At 42.6% G+C, this 8,477-nt stretch overlaps 1 non-coding gene across 1 annotated transcript; it reads right to left on the reverse strand.

Moving 5' to 3' along the window:
- Positions 1-252: 252 nt before the first annotated feature.
- On the reverse strand, positions 253-390 carry LOC119924390. The gene has a single exon (XR_005449116.1). It is a non-coding gene; the product is annotated as a small nucleolar RNA SNORA7 (small nucleolar RNA).
- Positions 391-8,477: the final 8,087 nt, after the last annotated feature.

Raw genomic sequence — 8,477 nt, forward strand, 5'->3', positions numbered from 1 at the left:
CTCAATAAATACAATTGAATGAATGAATGAATGAATCTGCCGTTGTTCTGGTAGTGGAGCCACAGAGTTTTCTTGCTAAAAATCTGCAAGTGGTTTACCATTCATTCATTCATTCAATCGTATTTATTGAGTGCTTACTGTGTGTATAGCACTGTACTAAGCACTTACCACTGCCCTCTTCCATGCAAGAAACTTGAGTCTCTGCCCTTGACTCTCTCTCATGCCACTGCTGCCCATCACTAATGAGTTTTGACTTGTAGCAGATTGTCTTCCACTCACTAGCCACTGCCCAAGCTAGGAATGGAGTGGGTAGGCCTCTGCTTGACTCTCCCTCTCATAGCCGAGATTGTTGGAGTACCGAAAACTCTCCAGGTGTGATCCCGAGAGGGGAATGAGAGCCTAGTCAGGTGTGAAATATTCATTGTCTTCCTAAAGAGGGTTTCCAAACTTTTAAAAGTAATGGAACAATCCCTAAGATGCTATTGTCCTTTCCTTTTGATAACAGATCAATCAGTAATTCAATCAATGCTATTTATTAAGCACTTCCTATGTGAAGGGTTAGCAGACATGATCCCTGCCTTCAAAGTGCTTACCGTTTATTGGATTTCAAATTCTCAACCGTCAAACTGCTGTTGTTTTTAGATGAGAAAGTGAGTGTCCTCATTTGGATGGGGAATTTCAGCTTCAGATGTACAAGTTCTCTCCCAGCTGCACATCAAAGTTCATGGAAATAGACTAAAAATAGATGGATAATTTAGCTGTGCTAGTTTTAACAGACTATTTAAGGGTCATTGCTTACAATCTGTCCTTTTACTTTAAATTTATTGCCTTGTTCACAAATCCCTGAGGAAGCAATCCATGCACTTTATTCCTCGATTTTTAGAATTCAGTGTATATGTCCTACATATATCTGTCTTTCATTTTCAAAAAAGACGCTATTGATGGTGAAGTAATAACTATGGTTTTTGTGAAGCTTTTTCTATATGTCAGGCACTTTGCTAAGCACAATGGCAATTTATAAGATAATCAGAGTGGATTCAATCTCTGTCCCACAAAGAGTGCCCAGGTGAAAGGGGAGGAGACAGATAACTTATTCCCATTGTATGGAGGAGAAAATTTAGGCACAGAGAATTTAAGTGACTTGCCCAGAGACCCATAGGAGGCAAGTGACAAAGCCTAGGTCTCCAAACTTCCAGTACTGTGCTCTTTCTACTAGTCCATGATGTTGCTCATCCCAGACTAAGCCCCTCATTTCCTCAGCTCCCTCTCCCTTCTGCATCACCTCTACTATCTCCCTTTGCTCTACCCACCCCCTCCCCACCCCACAGCACTTCTGTGTATATGTCTATATTTATAATTCTATTTATTTATATTGATGCCTGTTTACTTGTTTTGACGTCTGCCTCCCCCCTTCTCGACTGTAAGCCCGATGTGGGCAGGGATTGTCTCTATTGCTGAATTGTACTTTCTAAGTCCTTAGTACAGTGCTCTGCACACAGCAAGCATTCAATAAATATGACTGAATGAATAAATGAATATTTGACAGCTTGGGAAACGGGAATAGAAAAGTTGAAACATTATGTTCAGGTCATACTGGAGACCAGGGGAAGAATTGGGATTAGAACCAGAGTCTCTTGACTCCTGATCGATCAGTTTATCAATCAACAGTATTTCTTGAGCATTTACTGTGTGCAGAGCACTGTAATAAATGCTTAGGAAAGTACAGTGCAACAGAATTGGTTGATATAACCCATACCTGAATCAGAGCCCAGTGGATAGAGCATAGGCCTGGGAATCAGAAGGACCCAGGTACTAATCCCAACTCTGCCACTTGTCAGCTGTGTGACCTTGGGCAAGTCACTTAACTTCTCTATGCCTCAGTTACCTCATCTGTAAATTGGGGTTAATACTGTGAGCCACATGTGGGACATGGACTGTGTGCAGCCTAATTAGCTTGTATCTACCCCAGCGATTGGCCCAGTGCCTTGCACATAGTAATAATTATGGCATTTGTTAAGCATTTACTATGTGCCAAGCACTGTTCTAAGTACTGGAGTAGTTGCAAGGTAATCAGGTTGTCCCATGTGGGGCTCACAATCTTAACCTCCCTTTTACAGATGAGTTAACTGAGGCACAGAGAAGTTAACTGCCTTGCCCAAGGACACAAAGCAGACAAGTGGCGGAGCCTGGATTAGAACCCACATCCCCTGACTCTCAAGCCTGTGGCGTTTCCACTAAGCCACGCTGCTTCTCTAAGCATAGTAAGCACTTAACAAATACCATGTTATTATTATTATTATTATTAGGAGTTTACATTCTAGAGGAGGAGTCAGACATTCAAATAGATTTTGGATAGGTACATAAGTGCTGTGGAGCTGATGGTGGGGGGAATATCAAGTGCTAAAAGGGTACAGATCCAAGTGCATAGGCTATGCAGATAGGAGAAGGAGTAGGAATAGCAGGGAGAAGCAATGTGGCTCAGTGGAAAGAGCCCAGGCTTTGGAGTCAGAGGTCATGGGTTCAAATCCCGGCTCCGCCACTTGTCAGCTGTGTGACTTTGGGCAAGTCACTTCACTTCTCTGTGCCTCAGTTCCCTCATCTGTAAAATGGGGATGAAGACTGTGAGCCCCCGTGCGACAACCTGATCACCTTGTAACCTCCCTAGTGCTTAGAACAGTGCTTTGCACATAGTAAGCACTTAATAAATTCTATCATTATTAGGAAAGTAAGGATTGAAGGATGTAGTTTGCAATTTGCTAAACAACTTGCCAAATGAGGGATACAGTTTGCATCTTGTTAAACAACTTGTTAAAGGATGCCCTTCAGCATATATCACTTTCTGTTGTCAACCAGCCTGAGCAAAGACCACTCTGAATAACTATTCACAGGAAGACCATTCTGAGTAACTACTGACACAGTTACAGGGGTCCCAGGGTCTATGGTTGGTAGATTATTCATTCATTCCATCTTATTTATTGAGGACTTATTGTGTGCAGAGCACTGTACTAACCACTTGGAAAGTACAATTCAGCAATGAAGAGAGACAATCCCTGCCCACACAGGGCTTACAGCCTAGAACGGGGGAGACAGACATCAAAACAAGTAAACAGACATCAATACAAATAAATAGAATTATAGATATATACAAATCAAAACAAGAAAACAGACATTAATATAAATAAATAGAATTATAGATATGTACGTACTTATACAAGTGCTGTGGAGCAGGGCGATAGAGCAAAGGAACCGATTCAGGGGGATAGGGAGGGGAGGAGGAGCTGAGAAAAAGGGGAGCTTAGTCTGGGAAGGCCTTTTGGAGGTGGTGTGCCTTCAGTAGGGCTTTGAGGAAGGGAGTGTGATTATGGCAAGGATGAGGAAGAAGCTGGATGTGAAGGTCAACAAGTCTAGTCTAAAGACTGGGGGAAAACTCCCGTTGCTGCCATTCCCTGTTATCCAAAGGAATGGCAGAGACAGCCCAGGCTGGAGGAGAACTTGTAGCCAGGCATGCTCACGCTGGTCTCTGCCCCTCTTCAGACTTATCATCTCTCACTAGGAGAAATCTCATCATCCCTGGGTTGAGAGCTTCATCCCTTTGCTCCTAGTTTGAGGGCTAAACTGTTATCTACAGTCTCGTGGCAGCTGGGTTGGAGGGTTTTAATGGTGTCTGGAAAATCTCATCAGCCCTGGGTTGGAGGGCTTAATGGAAGCAGAATCCTTTATGCTTAATGATTTCTGCATGCTAATAAACGTTCTAATACATGTTTTCTTACTATAATACTGAGCACCGTGGTCTGTTCCTTCGGTAATGCTGAATCACGAACCCCCTCCTCCCTAACTGGTGTTATTGGGGCATACCAAGGGCATAGTCAGGGAAGGCCTCTTGGAGGAGATGTGATTTTAAGGAGGCTTTGAAGGTGAGGAGAGTGGTGGTCTGTCAGATTTGAAGAGGGTGGGAGTTCCAGGACAGAGGGAAGATGTAAGCAAGGGGTCAGTGGCAAGATAGATGAGTTTCATTCATTCATTCATTCATTCATCTCAATCGTATTTACTGAGTATTTACTATGAGCAGAGCACTGTACTGAGTGCTTGTGAAGTACAATTCAACAACAAATAGAGACAATCCCTGCCCACAGTGGGCTCACAGTCTAAAACGGGGGAGACAGACATCAAAACAAAAAGGCATCAGTAGCATCATTATAAATTTAAAACTATACTCATCATTAATAAAAGTAAATAGAATTATGATAATAAATATGTACATATATACACAAGTATGAGTTTGAGGTATAGTGAGTAGGTTTACATTAGAGGAGCGAAGCATGTGGGCTGGGTTGTAGTAGGAGATGAGTAAGGTAAGATAGGAGCTGACTGAGTGCCTGGAAGCTTATGGTAAGAAGTTTGGCAGTGACAAATACCACAGTTATTAAAGAGCTTACAGTCTAATAAAAGAAAGTCCTTCTTTGCTTATCATTTAGCATCCTGATGAAACCGATAGTCCCAGCTCTGCCACTTTATTCTTAATAATATAAATACATTCTTCATAATATTAATATATCTTAATATACCTAAGAAGACTACTTCAAATATGAAATATTCATATGGATAGTTAGATATAGAAAGATAGATAGATGATAGGTAGATGGATAGATATATAGAGAGATAGGTAGATGCATGGATGCATGGATGGGTGGATGGATGGATGGACTTGTCTTAACTTCCAATGTCAAGTGCCAGGAGTGCATTCATTCGTGTTTAGTAAAAAGGAAGATAAACTCAATGAAGATAAACTCTCACTGAAATAAGCACTGGGATAGATAGAAGATCATCAGGTCCCACGTGGGGCTCAGTCTAAGTAGGAGGGAGAATAGGTATTCAATTCCCATTATGCAGTTGAGGCAAGTAAGCTACAGAGTGTTCAGTACAAAATAAATACAATTGAATGAATACAGTGTTTTGCCCACAGTAAGAGCTCAGTAAATATGACTGAATGAATTGAATGAAGAGAAGTGAAGTGACTTGTCCAAGGTCACACAGCAGGTCCATGGTAGAGCAGGGATTAGAATCCAGGTCTCTGATTCCCAGGTTCGTGCTTTTTTCACTAGGCCGTGATGCTGCTCAGTTCTTCCAGAGAGTATGTTTTCACTGTGCTTTGCTTATGGGGTGAAGAACAGATAGCATATGAAGAGAGGGAAAAGGTTCACTGAAGTTATATAACGCACCCAGGCTCACCACGTGAAATTAATTGTGGGTAAAAGATATTCTAAGGGACAGGTTCTGCAAGTATTCCCTTCTTAGGAAGAAATGTTAATAACATCTGTTTCACATTAGGATATGTGCCAGTCCCAAGACAATTAATATTTATAAACTGGACTTTTCCAAAGCCAAATCGCATTCCTTACTTTCACAGCATTGCTCCTCCTGCACTTGCTGGGTACTTACCCTTAAGGGTAGTAGTAGAAATAGTAGTAGAAGCAATTGAAGTAGTCGTGTCTTGTCTAATGCTGTTGAGTTGTTTCATTCATTCAATCGTACATATTAAGTGCTTACTGTATGCAGAGCACTGTACTGAGCGCTTGGAAAGTACAATTCAGCAACAAATAGAGACAATCCCTGCCCTCATTGGGCTCACAGTCTGGAAGGGGGAAGAAAGGCATCAAAACAAGTAAAAAGGCATCAGTAGCATCAATATAAATAAATAGAATCATAGATTTATACACATCATTAATATAAATGAATAGAATTATAAATATGTACATATATACCCAAGTACTGTGGTGGGGAGGAGGTGGAACAAAGGGAGTGAGTTCAGGTGACAGGCAGGGGAGGGGAAGCAGAGGAAAAGGGGGCTTAGTTTGGGAAGGCCTTCTGGAGGAGGTGAGCCTTAGGGCAACTGTGATGGCACAACAGTCAAAGTGACAGCCAGGATGACCATTATGACCATCTTGCAACCACTTCCCTGCTGCCACAAACTCAACATGATTCAAATTGGGTGGAGCTGTAATCATCTGGAAGACAGTTCTTTTCCAACCCATAGCGACACGACAGACACATATCTCCCAGAATTCATTCATTCAATCGTATTTATTGAGCACTTACTGTGTGCAGAGCACTGTACTAAGAATGCTCTGCTCTCCATCTGCAATCGTTCTATTAGTGGATCCATAGAGTTTTCTTGGTAAAAATATGGAAGTTGTTTACCACTGTCGCCTTCCACGCAGTAAACTCAAATCTCCACCCTAGACTTTCTCCCATGCCACAGCTGCCAAGCATGGGTGAGTTTTGACTTGTAGCTAACCACTGGCCAAGCTAGGAATGGAATGGGCCGGCCTCTGCTTGACTCTCCCTCCTGTAGCCAAGACTAGTAGAGTACTGGAAACTCTCCAGGTGTGATCCTGAGAGGAACTGTAGTAGTAGTCGTCATAATAGTAGTATATCAGAAGTAGCAGTAATAATGTTTAATGAACACCCAGCTCTTGAGAAGTACTGAAAAGGCACATGACATTTTCCTTACCCATAAGGATAGAACACTCTAAGGGAGACAGATATTAAAGTCTTTACAAAGAGAGTCATCAAGATAAATAATTTCCCAAATTGAGATGTACTCGTGGCAGGAGGAAATGTGAGACTGTCAAGAAGGAGAGTGGTCAGGGCTGGAGAGGTAGATTTGGGAATCATCCAGTCCATACTTCACTCTGATGCCCAGATCATTTTTCTACAAATTATTCAGTCCATGTTTCCCTTCTCCTCAAGAATCTCCAGTGGTTACCTATCCACCTCCATTTCAAATAGAAACTCTTTGCCAACAACTTCAGAGCACTAATAATTTGTTACTTAATAATGGTATTTAAGTGCTTACTATATGGCAAACACTGTTCTAAGCACTGTGGTAGATACAAGGTAGTCAGGTTGTCCCACGTGGGGCTCACAATCTTAATCCCCATTTTACAGAAGAGGTAACTGAGTCCCAGAGAAGTTAAATGGCTTGCCCAAGGTCACACAGCAGTCAAGTGGTGGAGCTGGGATTAGAACCCATGTCCTCTGATTCCCAGGTCTGGGCACTTCCCACTAAGCCACGCTCTTTCTCTGAATTTACACTGCTGCTTCACTCAATCAACCTTGCCCCAAACTGCCTTACCTTGCTGCTTTCCAGACCACATACTTCACTCCCCTAATGCCAACCTACTCCTCAATCTCATCACCAACCACTCACCCACGTCCTGTCTCTGACCTGGAACGCCCTCTCTATTCAGATCTGACAGACGATCACTGTCCCCACCTTGAAAACCTTATTAAAGGCACATCTCCTACAAGAGGCCTTCTCTGACTAAGCCCTCATTTCTTCTTCTCCCACTCCATACTGAACCACTTGGATTTGTACCCTTATTCCCCCCACCCCGCTTAGCCCCATGACACTTAAGTACATATGCATAATTTATTTTTTTATATTAACCTCCATCTTACCCTCTAGAAATGGCTTCTTCCCCTCTGCCTTCAAACATGCCCACATCTCCCCCATCCTAAAAAAACCCTCTCTTGACCCCTCTGCCCACTCCAGTTATCGCCCCATCTCCCTCCTACCATTCCTTTCCAAACTCCTACAATGAGTCATCTATACTCACTGCCATGAATTTCTCAACTCCAACTCTATCATGGACCCCCTCCAATCTGGCTTCTGTGTCCTCCACTTCACCGAAACTGCCCTCTCAAAGGTCACCAATTACCTCCTTCTTGCCAAATCCAATGGCTCCTACTCTTTATATATATATATCTATATATCTATAGATATATATATAGATATATAGATATATATATATCTGTGTATATATCTATAATTCTGTTTATCTATTTTGATGCTACTGACACTTGTCTACTTGTTTTGTTTTGTTGTCTGTCTCCCCCTTCTAGTCTGTGAGCCCATTGTTGAGTCGGGACTGTCTCTGTTGCCAAATTGTACTTTCCAAGTGCTTAGTACAGTGCTCTGCACACAGTAAGCACTCAGTAAATACAATTGAATGAATGAATGAATGAATGAATGAATGAATGAATATCATAATCCTCTTCGACCTCTCAGCTGCCTTTGACACTGTGGACTATCCCCTTCTCCTCAATACGTTATCCAACCTTGGCTTCACGGATTCCGTCCTCTCCTGGTTCTCCTCTTATCTCTCTGGCCATTCATTCTCAGTCTCCTTCGTGGGCTCCTCCTCCCCCTCCCATCTTGTAGGGGTTCCTCATGGGTCAGTTCTTGGTCCCCTACTGTTCTCCATCTATACTCACTCCCTTGGTGAACTCATTCGCTCCCATGGCTTCAACTATCATCTCTACACGGATGACACCCAAATCTACATCTCCTCCCCCGGTTCTCTCTCCCTCCCTCCAAGCTTGTATTTCCTCCTGCCTTCAGGACATCTCCACCTGGATGTCCGCCCGCCATCTAAAACTCAACATGACCAAGATTGAGCTCCTTATCTACCCTC

Source organism: Tachyglossus aculeatus, chromosome 2, assembly GCF_015852505.1.
Source record: "Tachyglossus aculeatus isolate mTacAcu1 chromosome 2, mTacAcu1.pri, whole genome shotgun sequence".
NCBI lineage: Eukaryota > Metazoa > Chordata > Mammalia > Monotremata > Tachyglossidae > Tachyglossus > Tachyglossus aculeatus.